Source organism: Mesocricetus auratus, unplaced genomic scaffold (assembly GCF_017639785.1).
Source record: "Mesocricetus auratus isolate SY011 unplaced genomic scaffold, BCM_Maur_2.0 Super-Scaffold_100013, whole genome shotgun sequence".
NCBI lineage: Eukaryota > Metazoa > Chordata > Mammalia > Rodentia > Cricetidae > Mesocricetus > Mesocricetus auratus.
This window is the reverse complement of record NW_024429196.1, coordinates 57,659,474-57,681,665: the sequence shown is the minus strand read 5'-3', so window position 1 is coordinate 57,681,665 and position 22,192 is coordinate 57,659,474.

Sequence of the window (22,192 nt, the reverse complement as noted above, 5' to 3'; positions counted from 1 at the left end):
GCTCCTCTGCCCTTGCAGGTTCCTAGCTTTGAAAACCTTTCAATGGCTTTATATGCTCTTAGAATAAACCCCAGGCTCTTTGGAGCAGCATATAAAACTGTCTCTGTCCCACTCTCTGCTCCTTCATGGGTTGGATTTTTTTTTTAAGATACACGCATAAACTTCTTTTCACCAATTCCTGTTAGGATTTTAATTTCTTCCTAGAACTCTCTTCTCTTCCCCTAGTTTTTTGTTTGTTTGTTTGACCAACAGTTCCTATTCTTCCTTTAAGTCTCAATATAAGGATGACCCCCTTGGGAAAAACATCCCTGTTCCCTGTAGTGAGTTGAATTACACTTAAAACAATATGCCAAAGTCTAAACTCCAGGTACCTGTGAATGAAACTTTATTTAGAAATAGAACCTGTGTAAATATAATAAAGATGAGACGTTAAGCTAAAAAACAGTAAGAGGGAAGAAGAGGAAAGGAAGAAAGGAAACAGAAAACATGTTAAGATAGCGACAGATACAGATGGTGTGATAACCTCATAAAACAGGGAATACCACCCACTCTTCAGTTGAGGGGCATCTAGGTTGCTTCCAGGTTCTGGCTATGAGTGGGTGGAGAAAATGTGGTACATTTACACAATGGAGTATTACTCAGCAGAAAAAAACAATGGAATCTTAAAATTCGCAGGTAAATGGATGGCACTGGAGGAAGCCATCCTGAGTGAGGTAACCCAGTCACAAAAAGACAAACATGGTATGTACTCACTCATATATGGTTTCTAGAGAGTCTGGGAAACAGGAAAGAACCTAAAAGATATGCATAGTACCCAAGAGAAGAGGATTGAGACAAGATCCTCTGAATGGATGGGGAACACGGTGAGGGGTAAGGGGGAGTGGGAGCTGGGAAGAAGAGAAGGGGAGAAGAAAAAGACAGAGTAGGTCATGGGGGAACAGGAAGTTGAGTGGGTGGGGGTAGAATAGGGGGAAGAGGGAATCATAGGTTAGAAGATGGATCAGGCACCAGAGTGACCTCCAGTGATCTAAAGGGATAACACCAATTGGCAAGCTAAGTAATAGTGGAGTGACCACCTCGAATGCCCATTCCTGATAGTGAACTAGATGTCTATAACCATCTGGGAGCCTTCATCCAGTGGCTAATGGAAGCAGAGGCAAACACACAGTTAAACACTGAACTGAACCCAAGGAACCCAGTGGCAGAGAGAGAGGAGTGATGAGCAAATTGGCAAAGAATGGGCTGGCAAAACCAGCAGAGACAGCTGATCTGAACAGGGGAGAGCTCTTGGACCCCAGACTGACAGCGGGGAGGCTAACATGGGACTGATCTGGATCCCCGAATGTGAGTGTCAGTGAGGAGGCCTGGGCAACCTAAGGGGCCTTGAGCAGTGGATCAGTGTCTATCCCTGGAATACAAACAGTCATTGTGTGCCCATAGCACAAAGAGGGATGCTCTCTCAGCCTGGACTCTTAGGGGAATGCCTAGACCCTACCCGGAGTGAAATGACAGACTCTAGATATCCCCTATGTGGAAGGAATTGGCAATAGGGTGGGAGGCTGGGGGGGGAGGGGAGTGCGGGAGGAGGGGAGGGAGAGGGAACTGGGATTGACATGTAAAACAAGCTATTTAAAATTAAAATAAAAAATGATATAAAAATGATAAAAAATAACGACAAAGATGAAAAAAAACCAGGGAATACCAGGTACTGTCAGCATTTAGTAGCTCAGAGAAAAGCAAGAAAGGTATAATGGTTTGAATGAAAAATGGCCCCTATAGGCTCAGGTATTTGAATACTTGGCCCCAAGTGGTACCACTACTTAAGATGCTATGGGACTTTTAGAACATGAAGTCTTGCTGAAGGAAGTATATTACCTGTGGTAGACTTGGAGAGTTCATAGTCATTGCACACTTCCAGGTCATACTTTCTGATTTTTGTGTGTGACTGAAGGTGTGATCTCTCAGCTTCCAGCTCCAGTTGCCTGCTTCCATGTCTCCTCAGCCATTACGTCCTCTCCATGGGTTGCTTTTGGTCATAGCATTTTATTAGAGCAACAAAAAGCAAACTAAAATGGAAGGATTATTCTCTGAGGCCTTCCAAGGCAGCATGGCATTGCCAACATGCTAATCCCAGGCTCCAGGCCTCCAGAAATACATTAGGACATTGTAGGAAATAAACACATTTCTGTTGTTTTAAGGTACCACATTTGTGGTAAAATTGTTATGGGAAGTTGGTGCAATCACTGTGTGAAGTAGCTTCCTCCTGTCGGTTCTTCTTAACACTTTCAGGAAGTGTGAGCACCTGTCACTGTCTGTGATTCTTCATTGCTGGTCTAGGTTGTGTCAGTACGACTTCTATATGAGACCATAAGGGTCGTGTGCAATCCAGTTACTGTCACATATCCAGAGTGCACCTAGCTAAGTAATGGATGGTTTAGTGCTAGAGATTATGCTTAATTTGTACTTATCTGGAGGCTTTATTTATTCATTCCTATTTAGTCATTACATTAATTCATCTGTGTGCAGGCACACATCATGTAAAGGAAGGCACCAATGCCACAGTGTTCATGAGGCTGTCAGAGGACAACTTTGTGGAGTTCTCTCTTTGAAACTTTGTATGGGTTCTGCTGATCAAACTTGGATCACCAGGCTTATGCTGTCAGCACCTTAGCTTGCCTCTGAACCATCTTGTTTTTCCCTCCTCTGAGATCTTGGAGCTATGTGGAGTAGTATATCCTAAAACTCAATGGTCCCATATTGCTGCCCTGATACTGACTAGCCCCTCTGTCCTCCTGGAATCATAAACTTGCAGTACTGGGGAGTCTCTTAGACTCCACTTAACTCTCTGCTCTCAGCCCCCACTGGCTTTTTAGATGAGAGAATTGTGCCTTCTCCGTATGCGACACTGTCACTTCTCACAGCTGTCAGTATATCCCTCTTGCAGAGCACAGCCCTATATTGGCTACGGCTGCCTAGCCTGAGGGTCCAGAGGCAGCTTTCCCTCCCCTGCAGACAAAAGCACATGACTTTGACAGCTATTCACTGCTGGATGGCATTTTTGCTTAATTAGAATAATGGAATTTTAAGCCTGGAAGGTCCTTAGACATCATCTGAGCAACCTCATCTCCTCGTTTAATTGAGTGAAAAAAGTCTCAAGTTATATACACTTAAACTGTAGCAAGATGAATTGCCAAGATTCACCCAGTTAATCACTTCCAAAGAGACACTCAGATATTTCTGAGCATTTCCTGCACGTCCATGTCCAGTGAGCTGAGGATCTGCCCCTCAGATTTCTCTATTTAATACTTCCCAGGGGTGACCAAACATGGGATGCTCCACCCAGCCTGGGCCTTAGCCTCCCTGGTTCCTGCATCTTGTTGTCCTCTTCATCTCACATTTAGGGCCTCACTCATCACAGTATGGCTGATCCTGGGCTCTAGACGATGAGAGAGATGCCCCTGAAGATTCAGGAATAACAGAGGGGGAGCAGAGCACAGAAAAAAATGCAGATGGTCCTAGACACAGCGCAACTGCGAAACCACACTTTAATTTGATGCTTTTGTCTTTTTCAAGGCTGACAATAGTGGGGGTATGATATCTGCTCAGTGTTCAGCTGGAGTGTCCAGCGTACTCCATAGGGAGTCTAAGCCAAGCTGTAGTCACGAACACTAGTGGACTTCCACCCACTGGAAGTGTTTCACGATTCCAGGTGCTTCAGAGTCAGCCAGGGGGTCTAATCGTGAAGAAGGCAGGACCCTTCTCTCAGCTCAGCCTAAGACCCGCTCCCTTTCTGCCCCAAGACCGATGTCCAAGAGGAAGCCCATTCCCTCTAAGGATACACCAGTACTACCTTGGTACTGTTTGTTTTGTTGTTGTTGTTGTTATTGTTTTGGGGTTTCTTGTTTGTTTGTTTGTTTGTTTGTTGTTTTGTTTTGTTTTTTTGTCTAGGCTGTCATACCAAACTACCAGAAACTGAGTGGTTTAAAAAACAAAAATGTGTGGCTGGATTGATGTTGAGGTCCTTGATCCAATTGGACTTAAGTTTTGTGCATCATAATAGATATGGATCTATCTGTTCTCTTACATGCCAGCATCCAGTTACTCCAACACAATTTGTTGAATTTTTTCCATTGTATAGTTTTAACTTCTTTGTCAAAGATCAGGTGTTCAAAGGTGTGTGGGTTGATATCAAGGTCTTCGATTCGATTCCATTGGTCTACCTGTCTGTTTTTGTGCCAATACCAAGCTGTTTTCAAGACAAAGACTCTATAATAGAGCTTGAAGTCAGGAATGGCAATGCCTCCAGAAGTTCCTTCATTGTACAGTGTTGCCTTGGCTATCCTGAGTCTTTTGTTTTTTCCATATAAAGTTGAGGATTGTCCTTTTGAGGTCGGTGAAAAATTGTGCTGGTATTTTGATAGGGATTGCATTGATTCTGTAGATTGCTTTTAGTAAGATTGCCATTTTTACTACCTATCCAAGAGCATGGGAGATCTTTCCATTTTCCGGTATCTTCTTTAATTTCTTTCTTTAAAGATTCAAAGTACTTGCTATACAGGTCTTTCGCCTGTTTGGTTAGAGTTACCCCAAGATATTTTATGGTGTTTCTGGCTGTTGTAAAGGGTGATGTTTCTCTGATTTCTTTCTCATCCCCTTTATTGTCTATATATAATAGGGCTCCTGATGTTTTTTAGTTAATTTTGTATCCTGCCACTTTGCTAAAGGTCTTTATCAGCTGTAGGAGTTTCCTGGTAGAATTGTTTGGGTCACTTACATAGACTATCATATCATCTGCAAATAGTGAAAGTTTGACTTCTTCCTTTCCAATTTGTATCCCCTTGATCTCCTTTTGTTGTCTTATTGCTCTAGCTATAACTTCAAGTACAATATTGAAGAGATATGGAGAGAGTAGACATCCTTATCTTGTTCCTGATTTTAGAGGAATAGCCTTTAGTTTCTCTCCATTTAGTTTGATGCTGGCTGTTGGTTTATTTCATATAGCTTTTATTATGTTTAGGTATGTTCCTGTTATCCCAGATCTGTCCAAGACCTTTATCATGACGGGGTGTTGGATTTTGTCAAAGGCTTTTTCAGCATCTACTGAGATGATCATGTGGTTTTTATTTTTCAGATTGTTTATATGGTGGATTACATTTATGGATTTTTGCATGTTGAACCATCCCTGCATCCCTGGGATGAAACCTACTTGATCATGGTGTATGAATTTTATGATCTGTTCTTGGATTCGATTTGCCAGAATTTTATTGAGTTTTTTTGCAACAATGTTCATGAGGGAGATTGGTCTGTAATTCCCTCTCTTGGTTGTGTCTTTGTGTGGTTTGGGTACTAATGTAATTGTAACCTCGTAAAAGGAATTTGGCAGTGATCCTTCTGCTTCTATTGTGTGAAATAATTTGAAGAGTATTGGTATTAGCTCTTCCTTGAATTTTTGGTAGAATTCTGCACTGAAACTGTCTGGCCCTGGACTTTTTTTGGTTGGAAGACTTTTTATGGCTGCTTCTATTTCTTTAGGGGTTATAGATCTGTTTAAATTGTTTATTTCTTCTTGATTTAATTTTGGTAAGTGATATCTATCCAGAAAATCATCCATTCCTTTAGATTTTCCAGTTTAGTAGAGTACAGATTTTCAAAGTATGATCTGATGATTCTTTGGATTTCCCCAGTGTTTGTTGTTATGTACCCTTTTTCATTTCTGATTTTGTTAATTAGCATGTTCTCTCTCTCTGTCTTTTGGTTAGGTTTGATAAAGGTTTGTCTAGCTTGTTGATTTTCTCAAAGAACCAACTCTTTGTTTCATTGATTCTTTGTATTGTTTTCTTTGTTTCTACATTATTGATTTCAGCTCTCAATTTGATTATTTCCTGGCTTCTATTCCTCCTGGGTGAGTTTGCTTCTTCCGTTCTGTTAATTCTGTAGTGTGGCAATTCTCCAGTTTCTTCATGTGGGCACTTATCAAAGACCTCAACATCAATCCAGCCACACTGAATTTCTTAGAGGAGAAAGTGGGAAGTACCCTTGAACGAATTCGTACAGGAGACCACTTCCTGAACATAACACCAGTAGCACAGACACTGAGATCCACAATCAATAAATGGGACCTCCTGAAACTAAGAAGCTTCTGCAGGGCATAGGACATAGTCAACAAGACAAAACAACAGCCCACAGAATGGGAAAAGATATTCACAAACCCCACATCTGACAGAGGGATGATCTCCAAAATTTACAAAGAATTCAAGAAGAAAGTCTCCAGAACACCAAAGGATCCAATTAAAAAGTGGGGTACAAAACTAGAGAATTCTCAATAGAGTAATCTAAAACGGCTAAAAGACACTTAAAGAAATTGCTCAACATCCTTAGTCATCAGGGAAATGCAAATCAAAACAACACTGAGATACCATTTTACTCGCATCAGAATGCCTAAAATCAAAAACACTAATTACAGTTTATGCTAGAGAGGATATGGAGAAAGGGGAACACTCCTCCACTGCTGGTGGGAATGCCAACTCGTGCACCCACTTTGGAGATCGGTATGAAGATTCCTCAGGAAAATGGAAATCAGTCTACCACAAGATCCAGCAATTCCACTCTTATGCATATACCCAAAAGATGTACCCTCATACAATAAGGACATCAGCTCAACTATGTTCATAGCAGCATTATTTGTAATAGCCAGAACTTAGAAAAAACTAGATGCCCCTCAACTGAAGGGTGGATAGAGAAAATGTGATACATTTACACAATGGAGTACTACTCAGCAGGAAAAAAAATGGAATCTTGAAATTTACAGGCAAATGGATGGCACTAGAAGAAACCATCCTGAGTGAGGTAACCCAGTCACAAAAAGACAAACATGGTATGTACTCACTCATACATAGATTTTAGACATGAACCAGGGCATTGCCAGCCCAAAATCCCACCGCCATAGAGTCTGGGGTGCAGGGAGGATCCTAAGAGAAATATGCATGTAACCCAGAGAAGGGTTATGGGATGATATCTCCTAATTAAATTGGGGGAGGGGGAGAAGGAGATGGGAGAAAGAGAGGGAGAAAAGAGGAGGGGAGAGGAGGACATGGGAGAGCAGGAAGGTTGAGCCAAGGTAAGAATAGAGGAGAAAAGGAAGGGAGATACCATAAAAGAGGGAGCCATTATAAGTCAGAGGAGAGATATGACACTGGTGAGATCTTCATAGATCTACAAGAATGACACCAATGACACCAACTGGCATTAAGGCTACCTTAAGTGCCCTCCCATGATAATAAGAATGATGACTACCTTATATGCCATCCTAGAACTCTCATCCAGTGGCTGATGGAGGCAGAGGCAGATACCCACAGCTGTGAACAGAATTGAACTTCTGGAACCCAGTTGCAAAGAAGGGTGATGACCAAAGAAATCAAGGTCGGCTGGCGAAACCCACAGAGGCAGCTGACCTAAACAAAGGGGAACACATGGGCCCCAGACTGATGACCGAGGGGCCAGCATGGGACTGATCTAGACATCCCTCTCACTGAACCTGGGTGACAGAGAGGAGGCCTTGGCAATCTGTGGGTCCTTGGAGAGTAGAGCAGTATTTATTCCTGGCATACAGATGGACTCGGGGAATCTATACCACATGGAGGGATGCTCTCTCAGCCTGGACACAGGGGAAGAACCTAGACCCTTCCCTGCATGATGTGATGGACTCTGAAAATCCCTCATGGAAGCCCTTGCCCTCCCTAGGGAGTGGAGGGGGGAATGGAGTGTGGATAAGGAGTTGAGAGGATTAGGGGGGTAGGGATGGAGGGGAGGGAGAGGGAACTGAGAGTGACATGTGTAAAATGTTAAATAAAAAATATGAAAAAAGAACATTAAAGTATCTCATAAATCTAAAAAAACAAAAAACAAACAAAAAAACAAAAATATGTACCTTGCAGCTCAGGAGGACAAATGGCATGACTAAGATTGACACCTGGTTTCTAGGGGTTCCTTAGGAGGCTTTTGCATTACTGGGCCCATCCAAGCCTTTCTCTAACCTTTACTCCATTATCATATGACTGTCTTAAAGCAATATGCCCCCTATGAATATCTGTTTCCATGTCCAAATTCCTCCTTTTAAAATGCTTTGTTTTTATTTGGTTTGTGTGTGTGTGTGTGTGTGTGTGTGTGTGTGTGTGTGTGTGTGTGTGTACATGTATGAATGCAATCAAACTCAGGTAGTAACACTTGGCAGCAAGTGTCTTCATCTGCTGAGCCATCTTGCCAGCACCTAACTTCCCCCTATTATAAGTCTTATGCAATTGGGCCCATTTTAATGTCCTCTTGTAAACTTTATTGTCCCCTGGCTTCTCTAAAGGGGCTCTTGGCAGATAGCATCATGTGGCAGAGTACATGCGGGAGAGAAATGTCTCATGGCAAGATAGAGGGAAACAGAATGGGAGGGACCCGACTTACCCTTGTATGCTCTCCCTAAGAGTAATTCCTTCTTTATTCTTTCTTCCTTCCTTCCTTCCTTCCTTCCTTCCTTCCTTCCTTCCTTCCTTTCTTTCTTCCTTCCTTCCTTTCTTTCTTCCTTCCTTATTTTTAAGGCAGGGTCTGTGCCCAGGCTCTCTCCAAACATGTCATGTAGTCTAGGATGACCTTAAACTTCTGATCCCTAACCCACTCCATGAAATGACCATTAATCCATCCATGAAGGTGAAGGCCCCATGAATAATTACCTCCCACTATGTTTCATCTCTAAAAGGTTTATCACCTCAATACCACCACACTGGACACCAGTACATGACCTTTCTTGGGCAAAGTATGCATGGCCATACCGGTGTCTCCATCCAGAATTCAGACCTGAAGTAAACATGCTGCTCATCTGTATCCATAAACAGAAAGCTTCAAAGTGCGTTCCAAACCCAGATGCATAGAAGGGTCTCTTTGGGAGATTACAGTGTCCTACAGGATGTTCTTGAAGACACAAAAACTGTCCATCCCCCAGCATGAGAACTGACCAATAGCACAGTGTCCTAACTCATTTATACGAGCTACCTCCAAAGACCAAGCTCTAAGAAAGCAATATAGAACTGAGTGGCAGAAAAACCAACAGTGGTTCCTTAACCAGCGAATCATGATGATCTGAAAACAGAAACCTCAGAAGAAGGCCTATTCCCTTCTCCATCCCACACTCCACAATGGTATCTTCCACTCCAGCATCACATTCTTCCTGCTCAGAAACTCTCACACAGCAAGCACCTTTACACACATTTTGGACAGGGGAATCCAAGGTTTCTAGGTAGTGAGTAAAGCATTTTTTCAAAGTCAATAAATTTAGGAGGGAAGCCAGAACTCAGTACTTTCTCTGGCTGCCTGAATCCAAGCTATGATCCAGAAGGGAACGATTTCCACTTTGTTAATGAATGATTCATGATGGCCAGGGATGTATTATTGGTAGGGTCAGATGGCCCATCCTGCCAGGGCTAGACAGATTAACTTCCAAAAGTGTGTTACCAGGAGCCTCCTTCTGCCCACAGATGGGAAGGAAGTTTATCTAAAGAGTTTCATAAAATTTGTGCTGGAGCCCAGGCTCGAATCAGTGATGGAGACAGGAGCCAGAAGGCCCTTGTGGTGGCTGTATCGCTGCCAGCTAAGTGTTCTTCCCAGCTCTTTCGCAAGAGAATTGTTGGCATTTGTGGCCATCCTGACCCCAGTGTCAGGGTGACTGGTCTTGGTTCCTCAGCAGCACAGATTTGAGAAGTTACCACAATTTTCAAAACTACAGTTGGAGAAAAAAATATGTATCTGATAGATACCTATTTGAAGCAGATGTATCACTTGTGTTTGTTTGTTTTCTTCCTGTTACAGACTAGTTTCTGAGCAGGCCGTGAACTGATTGCTCTTTTTTTGTATGTGTGGCCATAGAGCCTTGGTGAGAGGGTTAAGAGGCCTGTGGTCTCTAGTGACAAATAGTCCCACTGTAAATGCCATTCTTAAACCTTCTCCATACAAAACAAATGCTGGACTTAAACAATTTCCCATTGAGATAAATAAAGAAGGCTTCCTAAAATTAATAAATTCCCCCAGAAAACAGCTAATAAGTTCATTCCATATGTAAAATAACAAAGACAGATGAATGCCAACGCCTTCAGGCTCTCCTCTATGCCAACAATGGGCTGCCGGTGTTGCTTGGGCTCAGCAGTTGCAGTGAGGCAGTGGGAACGCCGAGCTGAGGGAGCTACAGTGAGCTAAAGGTTGAGAGTGAAGACAGACGGAGATATACCTGTATTTGTATTCTAGGGGCAAGTATTTAGAGAGTTAACTAAAGCCAACAAAAGGACAAAAGACTGAAACATAAGCAGTGGTAATCTCTATTTGGAATAGTTTACTTTTTCACTGTTTTAAAGTGTGTAGAGTCTGTCCTTCTCCCTGTCACAGTGTCAGGTGGCCAGTGTGACCTAGGACAGAGATTTTGGAGGAAACTTTTAAAGAAGTTTGCTTGAGCCGTGACCCAACTCCAGAACCACCTGGAATATAACACCATTCAACAATTTTTAATATTATCCATATCCAAAAGATATTTGAATCTCTGTAAAACTGATCAGAGAGAGGGACTAGAGCCAACAGAGAGCAAAGAAGGCTTAGAGATAAAAAGATTTTTGAGAGCAGAGAGCAGAGAAAGCTTAGAGATAAGAGTCTAGGGAATCACTTGTTTGTGCAATGGCAGAAGTTGTTAGAAGTTTCAGGAATTTGGAAACTGTGTGCTCGTGTTTAGGTCACTGAGACTGATTACTGAGACCAACTCTTTTTTTAGCAAGACAGAGACACTTTAATGGAATTGAGTCCAAGGTGGGAAAGATATCAGAGAAGGTGAGTGAGCAGTCTAGTAGGAGTTCATGGTTATGTCAGGCTCCATCAAGCAAGCAAGAGAGACCGAGCAATCTCCAGGAGAGAGAAGACAGGTAGAGCAAGCAGGAGAGATATAGTAGCATCTTGTTCCACCAATAGATTTGAGGTAATGGCCTTCGGGTGTTACTTCAGTGTGTGGATGTGATCCCTTATAAGGAAGGGGAGGGGCCTCGCTCGGGCTCTCTCTTGGGTTGTGGTATGAGCATTTTTCATCACAGACCCTGTGCCTCCAGGGGCAGAAGACCACAGTAGTTGTTTACCTTCATTGTGTGAGTGCTCCCCAAATAAATATTTGTTATTTTTTATTTGGATGCTCATGAACTTCCTTTAACCCACCTTCAGAGAGAAGACACCTTCAGAGGCAAATAGAAGAGCAATGGAGAGGCTCAGTGAAAAGATGATTACAAATGGGAACTTTGCCACTAGGAGTAAGTGCCTTAGCAGAGAGATTGCCTGAATCACAGTGGAGAAGCATATAGCAAACTCCAGAGCAAACAAGAAACAGCTTTTGCATGTGGCGGGCACCCAGGAGGGCATAGCAGGCTCCAGGAATCAAAGAGAATACTTACAGGGAAAGTGAGTGGTTAGAAAAGGTGGAGATGTAGCTGAAGAGGGGGACTCTGGAAATCTGGAGTTGATTACGGTGGGTGACAGAAGTCAGCAGAGACAAACGGTCCATACCTCAGGAGAGTCCAATCAACAGGTTGATTTGGCTAGGAGAGACCTGACCCATGGAAAGTGGTCCATCTGTGCTCCTCCCAGTTTTCCACACCAGATGTGTGAAAGAAGGCGCAGTAAACAAACTGCTGACATAACCACTCCATTATCAGGGGGAGGCTGTTTATGTGAACAAGACAGAGAAAATACCCCCAAGTCAGCTGGAAGAGAACAAGCACACAGAAAGAGAGACAGATTGGAAATGGCCAGGCCTACCTGTGACAGATAAGCTGTCTGAGCACCAAACAACATAACTTAATACCTTTTTACAGGTATTACAGATTGAACTTACAGTTTTCTGTTATATAAATATGTTTCTTGGCATTAATTATTGTTAATTATTGTCACCTATGTCCTTTTACATGTTAACTGGGGGCTAATAGAATATGTCAAATTCTACATTGTTATCTTGACTTATTTTTTCAGCCATGCTGTTTGAGTTGCTTTGGGGAGATGCTTCCAAGCTCCCCCATGTGCCTTAAGTTGAGGACTGACTGAGCTGAAGTGGTTGTTCTCTTTTCTCGGAGATTCCGGAGCTGTGCAACTCAGTCAATCCCAATTTGCACTTGTCAAAATGCATAGAATGCACATGGCAAAGAAAGTTTAATGTATGCACATTTTTTAAAAAAGCATTTAGGAAGTCAAGGACTATCAGACTATCAGTATGGAATTCAGACTGTGACAAGAATCTAATTATATGGCAAGTGCATGAGATATTACTGAGGGTATGAGGGGGAAAGGTGCTGACCCAAATAACTGAATTGAGGGGAGTCTGCAAGACAAAAGGCAAGAGGGGTGTCTGTAAACAGCATCCGTGTCCTCCCATTGAAAGTTCTTTCCCATGGGCATTCAGGTCAGCACTGACACCACCATACATATTGAGAGTGAATGATTGGGTGGAGGAGTGACAGAAAGTGGGTGTCAGTTGTTTCACTGTTGGAAGAGAGGGTGACTAAAACTACAAGGGGGCAGTAGAATGATCCCAGTACTGATGAGTAGAGTTAGAGGCATCATATGGGCTCACGTTTAGCTTAATGTAGGCACAGATGGATGCATAGCAAAGTATTTACTGATCTGTGTACATACACACAATTTCATTAGTTTTTTGACTGAGTCACATGGAGGGACTGGAAACAAGACCATCCCTTGGCAGCAACAACACACCTACTGTTCAGATTTTGTTTTCCAGGTCCAAGAAAAGGAACCTGGAGAAACGGCCCTTTTTAGAGTTGAATGGAACTCTAAAAGCCTCTAAAGGTCCTCTTGGAGAACTGTGCTGTGTCAGATTAAAAGGAAAATGGCCTACAGTTATGGAGTCTGTCAATGGGAGACATAGGTCAGCCAAAAGAGTTCTTTCTCAGTGGTCACAGCTGGGACAATATGAGCAAGGAAAACAAGCCATACAGGTTATAACCAAAAAGCAAGTATCAGTCAGTCCATACAGACCTGAATAAAGAACTATAGTTAATTTTAACCAGCAACAAAAATAAGTAACAAAGAGAGAAATAACCTTCCCAGAAGAAACCCCCTCTCCCATTATGTAGTCTCTATCCAAGACCTTGCTTGATGCTTCTTACTTCCCATTTGTGGAAACAGCATCTGAATACAGTGACCTCTTTCCAGACAACACAGAATGGAAAGAGAAACAGAGAGTGTCTTTACAGTGTACCATGCAGAAGTCAATAAGCACCTCGCCAGATGATCAAGATTGACAGCAACAGATATAAATCATTTCTGAGCTCAGGCTCCAGCTGCCCTACAGGGATAGCTTAAACAGCGGAGATTTCTTTCTCAGTCTTTCCCATAAGAAATCCAGCATCGAGGCTCCAACAAGGCTGACTTCATTATGAGGTCTACAATTGTCTCATGTGTAGTTGCCACGTCACTGTATGTACACACACAGGGACTGAGGACAAGGGAACGCAAGGGGCCCTAATTCAGTGTAAGACCTGAATCTAAACCTACTGGGATAAAATAGAAGGGGAAATATACTTGTTGACCTGAACAATCTTGTGTATAGTCCCAGAAAACAGAAAGCGAAGTAAAAAGACAAATAGAATTACATTAAGTTAGCAATCTTCTGCACAGCTGCTGAAACACAATGCTTAGATATGGCCTTCAGAAGGGGGACATTTGCGACAGGAGTCTGTGCCAAGCTACTCAAAACTCAATAGGAAGAAAAAATAACCCAATTCAAACATGGGCAAAGGAACTAGAGCGATTGCTCAGTGGTTAAGAGCACCGGTTGCTCTTACAAAGGAACCTAGTTCAATTCCCAGAACAACATGGAGGCTCACAGTCATCTATAATTCCAGTTCCAGTGAATCCAAACCACCTTCTGGCCTCTGTACATACCACACACAAATGACACACAGACATACATGCAGGCAAAACACCCCTACACATAAAATAAAAATTAAAATGAAGTTTAATGCTTGCTAGCCAATTAAAAAAAAAAACACCATGGGCCAAGACCTGAATAGACGAATCTCAAAAAGTGGCATATAAGGGGCTTGAGTGGTGACTTGGCAGTTAAGCGGGTGGATTGCTCTTCCTCCAGAGGACCTGAGTTTGATTTCCTGCCAGCCACATGGTAGCTCATAACTTCCTGTAACTCCCAAATCTTGGAGACCTGACACCTCTGACATCTGCGAGCATCCACACTCATGGGTACATACACATAATTAAAAGTAAAATAAGCTTTTTATTATATATTTTTATTTAACTTTTTATGCATGTCACTTTCAGTTCCCTCTCCCTCCCTCCTCTCCCACCCCCAAAATCCTCCCAATCCTTCACCTCCACTCCATCCCCCCCTCTGCTCCCCAGGGAGGGCAAGGGCCTCCATGAGGGATTTTCAGAGTCTGTTGCATCATCCAGGAAGGGCCCAGGTTCTTCCTCATATGTCCAGGCTGAGAGAGCAACTCCCCCACGTGATATGGGTTCCCAGAGTACTTCTGTATGCCAGGAATAAATACTGCTCTACTTTTCAAGGACCCACAGATTGCCAAGGCCTCCTCTCTGTCACCCAGGTTCAGTGAGAGGGATGTCTAGATCAGTCCCATGCTGGCCCCTCGGTCATCAGTCTGGGGTCCATGTGTTCCCCTTTGTTAAGGTCAGCTGCCTCTGTGGGTTTCACCAGCTGATCTTGATTCCTTTGGTCATCACCCCTTTTTGCAACTGGGTTCCAGGAGTTCAATTCTGTTCACAGCTATGGGTATCTGCCTCTGCCTCCATCAGCCACTGGATGAGAGTTCTAGGATGGCATATAAGGTAGTCATCATTTTCATTATCATGGGAGGGCATTTAGGGTAGCCTTAATGCCAGTTGGTGTCATTCTTGTACCATCTATGAAGATCTCACTAGTTCCAGATCTCCCCTCCATCTTATACTGGCTCCCTCTTTTATGGTATCTCCCATCCTTTTCTCCTCTAGTTTTACTCTGGCTCAACCTTCCTGCTCTTCCATGTCCTCCTCTCTCCTCCTCTTTTCTCCCTCTCTTTTTCCCATCTCCTCCTACCTTCCCCTCCCCCCCAATCCAATTAGGAGATCACATCCCCTAACCCTTCTCTGGGTTACCATGCATATCTCTCTTAGGGTCCTCCCTGCACCCCAGACTCTATGGCGGTGGGATTGTGGACTGGCAATGCCCTGCTCCATGTCTAAAATCCATATATGAGAGAGTACATACCATGTTTGTCTTTTTGTGACTGGGTTACCTCACTCAGGATGGTTTCTTCCAGTGCCATTCATTTGCCTGTAAATTTCAAGATTCCATTTTTTTCTGCTGATTACATTGTGTAAATGTACCACATTCTCTCTATCTACTCTTCAGTTGAGGGACATCTAGGTTCTTTCCAGCTTCTGGCTTTTACAAGTAATGCTGCAATGAACAATGTTGAGCAGATGTCCTTATTGTATGAGGGTACATCTTTTGGATATATACCTAAGAGTGGAATTGCTGGATCTTGTGGTAGACTGATTTCCATTTTTCTGAGGAATCTCCATCCCGATCTCCAAAGTGGCTGCACAAGTTGGCATTCCCACCAGCAGTGGAGGAGTGTACCCCTTTTGCTACATCCTCTCCAGAATAAACCGTCATTAGTGTTTTTTAAGTGGCTTATAAAGAGCCAAGAAGTATATGAAGAAATCTGTTCAGAAAAGTCCAGTTCAAAACTGCAATGAAATATTAGCTCATAAATCATTCATTGGACTCTAAAAATGTAGTCTTATCCAAAGCAATGCTTGGCCATGCTGATAGGAAAATTATGAAATTTAAAACCATTGCAATGATTGCTCAACACATGTTTGAGTAACATAGAAAACAGATATGCAAAACTTTAGTATGATACAAACAACACAAGCAGGGAAGTTGATGCAATAGATACTCATAATCACTTATGGGAAAGTGACATGATGAATATTCTTTTCAACTACCTACATAAAAATTTCCATTAAAAATGAGGCAGAGCAGCTCAGCAGTTTCTAGAAGGTGGCACCAGAAAAGGCAGGGAAGCACCACCCTCCTTCCTGTGTGCTCTGTGCCATTCCTCAATTCCACATGGCTATTACCTTTCATGGTAACGAAATAAACATAAATAAATACCACTTCCCTGAGTTCTACCAGCCACTCTGGCAAATTTACCAAAATCTCAGGAAGGGAATCCTCAATTTATTGACAGTTGGTCATTAACAGAGTGACACCTGAAGTGCATTTTTTGCATCTATTTATCTATCTTTTGCTTTGAGGATTTTTTACCTTTCTTTCCTTCTGCATATCCTGCTTTCAGTGCTTCTTGTGTCTGACTGGCAGCTACCTGGCTTCTTGTTCCAGGCGTGTCCCTCTCTTTCTCCTTGTTCTATTTTTCTTCTCTCTTGCCTAGATTTCCCCTCCTCGTTATTCTCTCTGCCTAGCTATTGGCTATCCAGCTTTTTATTGCACCAATCAGGTGCCTTAGGCAGGCAAGGTGAAACAAATGCAACACTTCTTTACATAATTAAATGCAATACAAACAAATGTAACACATCTTTACATCATTAGCAAAGGCAGCAGAAGCAAATATACCACACCTTTACACAGTTAAAGTTATACTCCACAGCATAAACAAATGTAACACATCTTTACATAGTTAAATATTTCAAAACACCATCTAGGACCTGAAACAATTAAAATACTTTTTTTTCCTGTTAAGCAAGCTTCACTATATTGTTGAATTAAATTGTGTGTGCTTTTTCATTCATGAAATTCATTTGTGTGTGAGAAGGGAATTGCTTTTAAACAAATGGTGGAACACAAAAAATAGAAGACCCAGAGACAGATACTGAAGTTCAAGTTTCAAGCTGAAAATCAGAGAAGAAAAGCAGCCAAGCCATTAGCTCATACCTCTACCTCAGTCTGAAAGGGCTGATTCTGTCTCCATTAGCTCTCCACCAAGCTTCTCCTCAGCGTGTCTGGAGAAATCATTCTCCACAAGAGACCCTTTGCTTTTTCTACTTCCCTAGTGCTGGAATTAAAGGGATGTGCTCCCAAGTGCTGGGATCATAGGTGTGAGCTCTGTTACTCTTCACTCTTGTGTAGGCCAGGGTGGCCTTGAACTCAGAGGGATCCATCTGCCTGTCTCCTGAGTCCTGAGTTTAAAGGTGTGTGCTACCACTGCCTGGCTTCTATATGGCTAACTAATATGGTTGCTTTGCTATTTTGATCTCCAGTGACTTTAATAAATCAAAAAACGATATAACACCACAAAATGCTTCAGGAGGAATTCTCAAACTCTTTACAATTATTTTAGGCTTCTGAGATATTAATTTATTACTAAGTATGAAATGCTTACATGTAAACTATCTGAAAAGTACCCAGAACATGATAGCAATTTTTCCTTTTTCTCTTTATTTATTATTTACTTTTACTTATTCTTCTCTCATATATTAGATCTGATTACAGTTTCCCTCTGTGTTCCTAGTCCCTCCCCACCACTCCCAGATCCACTCCTCCTCCATTCTCTTCAAAAAGGGCAGGCCTCCCAGGAATATCAACCAAACATGGCGTATCGAGTTATAATAAGGTCAGGCACATCACCTCATATTCATGCTGAACAAGGCAACATACTAGGAGGAAAAGGGTCCCAAAAGAGTCAGAGACAGCTCTGCTCCCACTGTTGGGAGTCCCACAAGAACACCAAGCTTCACAACCATAACATATGCAGAGGACCTAGGTCAGTCCCATGCACGTTCCCTGATTGTCAGTTCAGTCTCTGTGAGACCCTTTGAACCCTGTTTAGCTGATTCTGGGGGCCATTTTCTTGTGATGTCTTTGACTCCTCTGAATCCTACAGTCCTTCCAAATCTTTCACAGGATTCCCTGAGCTCTGTCTAACGTTTAGTCCCAGGTCTCTGAATCTGCTCCCATCAGTTGCTGAATGAAGCCTCTCTGACAATGATTATGCTAGGCTCTGGTCTACATGTATAGCAAAGTATTATTAGAAATAATTTCCCTCCGAAACAATACAGAGAAACCCTGTCTCGTAAAAACCAAAAAAAAAAAAAAAAGAAATAATTTCATTGACTTTTTTTGCCTGTCATGTTTGGTTCTATCATAGGTCTCTGGGCTATCCAGACATCAACACAGACTCTGGAGGCAGGAGGGCTATGAGCCTAGATTTTACCATAACACTGGGAGAGAGCTCCACAGCTACAGGTCCTGCCCGACTTCCACCTCCAAGCTGGGTTTGGTCTGGCTTGAGTGCTATTCAATAAAAGTTTTCCATTAATTATAGTCAGATTTATCAATAATTTTCAATTCACAGTTTTTAAAGTTTGTTCAAGGCCTAATCTTCATCTAGCTGAATATGGTTGTACATGCCCATAATCTCAGCACTCAGGAAGCTAACGCAGGAAAATGGCACATTCAGGACAAATCAAAGCTGCATGGTAAGTTCCAGGTCAGTACATATCAAGAACCTGCCTCAGAACAACAAAGCAACCAGTAAAAAGCCTTTCATCTTACAAGGTAACTTGTATTTCAAAGTTTGGGGATAAGTAAGTCTCTGTATTAGTCTCTTTGCATTACTGTAAGAAAAACACCAAAGGATGCTTCTTCTTACAAGCAGGTACTGAATACGGACCAAGGCACCAGTGGTAAGTGACAGGGAGTGTGTGTGTGTGTGTGTGTGTGTGTGTGTGTGTGTATGTGTGTGTGTAATATGATACAATGTGTATACATGTGTACACAGGGTATGTGTGTGGTGTGTGCATGTAGTGTGCTGTGCGTATGTATACTGCATGTGCATAGAATGTATGTGGCATGTATGTGTCTGTGGTATGTGTATAGTGTGTGTACATATGTGGTGTGTATGTAGATAGATATAGATGAGTCCTCTGATTGATCTCTCTATGAAGCAAGCAGTATTTACTCTTGGACCACCATGATGATCTTAGCAGACACCCAATCAGTTCCCAAAGGACCCATCTCTAAACACCCTAGTCTCATTATATAACCACTCTCTAAATTCCTCATTACAGTGATTAAATTCCAACACATTGAAGGGCATACTAACATTATAAAAACTGTAAGGAAGCCTTTAATTACCTAGAATTTATTTTTATTAGTTTATTTTGAAATAACTAATGCCAGGGGAAACCAGAGTACTCAAGCCCCCTTCACTTCCCCAGTCCTGACATCTTACTGTGTTTTTACCATGCTATCTATTGGCCTGTATTCTAGCTGCTGTTTTCTGAATGCTGTGGCCTCTAGCTATCCAGAAAGCCACCACCCAAGGACTCCCTTTTCTTTACTCAGAACACAAGTCTCCAATTGGAAATCAGCACTCACACAACACAGTGTCACTCAAGTACTTCATTGTGCCAGCAATATCTTAGTTCCTTCTGATCCAGGGCTCACACATGGGAATACAAATCACATGTAATCCTCATCACTCTTCCAGATGGTCCAGTGTGGAGAGATGTTCTCACTGTCACACACCATGAAGATGTTCACCTTGCCACACGCAGGAGCTGTGCACAGCCTTGCTTTGCAAATCATTCTCCATGTATATTCCACAAAACAATGCTCCAAAATCCAAATGTATGCATTAAAACCAAGTTTCCTCTGTAAGCCATATCTGTCAAGCCTAAAGATTTCACCTAATTTTGGGAAGTGACATCACCTAAAGTTGGAAAAGTCACCTTGTCAAGGAGTAAACTTGAGGGTAGAAGAGGCCCCCTAACAGGGTCTCTCTCTCTCTCTCTCTCTCTCTCTCTCTCTCTCTCTCTCTCTCTCTCTCTCTCTCTCTCTCTTTCTCCTTTTCAATTAAAGTTTTTTCTGCCGCATACAAGACAATGGGACAATGGGCTCTATCAGGATATTTTACAGACGTAATAATTGTTCTTTGCTCATAATCATTCACCCATTATTAAGCCTTCTTATCCTTATCCACTGCCTCTCCTTCTTTTGCATATCATCCAGCCCTCTGCTTTAATCACACACACACACACACACACACACACACACACACTTACATGTATGAGAGACAATTTGTGACAGGTGTCATCATCCACTCCCCATCCCCCTACCCCTGCCTTTCCCCTTCCCGCCTTAGATGGAGTTTTCTTGGCACCTCAAATGACATAATACTGCGCACAAATTCACTTTTCCTCCTAGTTTAAATATGGTATTGCTATCTCAACGAAAAGAGCTAGCAATACCCATTTACATTCATACTTTGATTAAAGGTTTTAGTTGAAGGCTAAAAAATATGACAGACTGAATTTGACGGAGATGTGATGCTAGTTCAATCCATTCTGGTACAACATTGGGTTTTTTTCTGGCCTAGAAGACAGAGTGGAAGCTCCCACTGGCCCTGGCAACGGCCCTTGCAAACAATTTCAAGGGGATGTGTCCTGAGATGGCAGCTTCTGGGAAGTCCATGCATGGTAGATTAGTAGCAGAAGTTGGGAAATCAACTCATAAACTGTTCAGCCAAACTGGAGTGGCCCATCCTGAACTGAGAAAGAACCTGGATGCTTTAAAGAGAAGGGATTTTGTCTGCCTGCCACTTAATCATGCACACCTACTTTAGGTGTTTTCTGTTCAACTTCAGTCCCAAACTACAAGGACTTTTGTTTTGTTTTTCCTCAACTGTACTGGTTTCTGTAACTTTTAGGGAAAGTTTCTGAAGGAAAATAAACTCTGCTCTGCTGACCTATGACAGGCTTCCTTGCGTGGGTTCTTTGCATGCATTCTGGCTACCAGGTATGTTCGCGCTATTCTAAAAAAGTCCTGGTTCACAAAAAGTCAGAGCTGAAGATCCTTTGGAGATTAAATCCTAGACATACCCTCTTTGTTTGCAGATTGGGAGAATGCAACCCCAAACCTTCTACGGACAGCCAAGGTCACTTGAAGGCCAGGGCTATATCTGCCCTCCTACACGGCCATCTTTCACGTTATCTATGACACGTATGGGCTTTCCAAATTAATAAAAGAAGAAATGTACTCCAACCAAGCCCCAACCAAGGATGCTGCCTCTGTGTTCTCAATACATCCAGTACCTGCATTGTCATCTTGGCTTTTGTTACCCTTCAATTAAGGAAGTAGGAAAAAAAACAAAGCTGCCTGGGCCTAGCTGCAGAAGGACCTGTGTGATTTAAGAGGTTAGAAATTTCAAAAACAAAAACATGGTTAGCATCTGCTTTCAATTATTCATCCCCCGGATTATTTATGGACGGTACCTCTGCCAGCCTCTCTCTTCACTTTAGCAGAAGGGGGTCAGTGTAAAGGAAAAGGCCAGCAGGGGCCCCAGAGGTGGCTTGCACAGCAGGTCCTGAATCTACGCAGGCGCGCTGCACAGGACTGCGGACACCTGCCCTCACCAGCTTCACTCGGTTTCATTTAGTCTTTCAATTCACCCTCATCATTCAAACCCTAAAGCCTCAAGTTCCGAGTGAAAGGATGTATTGAGTAGGATCCCAGAGCACCCACAGAAAATGTTCTAGAAAGTCCCGATGAGTGAGCAGGAGAAAGGCAAGGATTTAGGGCACGAAATGTAAATATACCCGGTTCCCCGGCTCTGAAACTATGGAGCAGAAAGGGCAAGCCTTGGCTCAGAGCCACGGACGGGGGTGGAAGAGGGGAAAGCCGGGCGGCCCCGCGCGTGGAACCCTGAAGGGACCCGCGGATGCGTGGGGGGGAGGGGACGGACTTCCAACCTTGGGGTCCCGCCCCTGGCCAGCCCCTTCTCTGCCATTGGAGGGCACCCGGGGATGGTCCGAGGAACACCCCGCCTCTTGCCACCCATTTTCGCCCCGCCTACTTTCCGCCCACCTTTTCTGCTTTTTTTGGGAGCCTCTGAACACTGGAACAGGAAACCCCCAGTGCCACCACTGGGACCCTGAACACCGAGAAAGTGCGCCCCCACCGCCCCGCCCAACCCGCTGGTGACATCACCAGGGGGCGGGGAACGTAGCTCCGCCCCCAGGGCCCAGCCAGCCTGCCTAGGAGTCTGCGGTTCTGCTGTACTGCGGGCCTGGGTCCCCTCCCTGAGCGCCTTCTTGTTACACATTGCGGCAGCCAGGACCCCTGCAGTTCACCTCA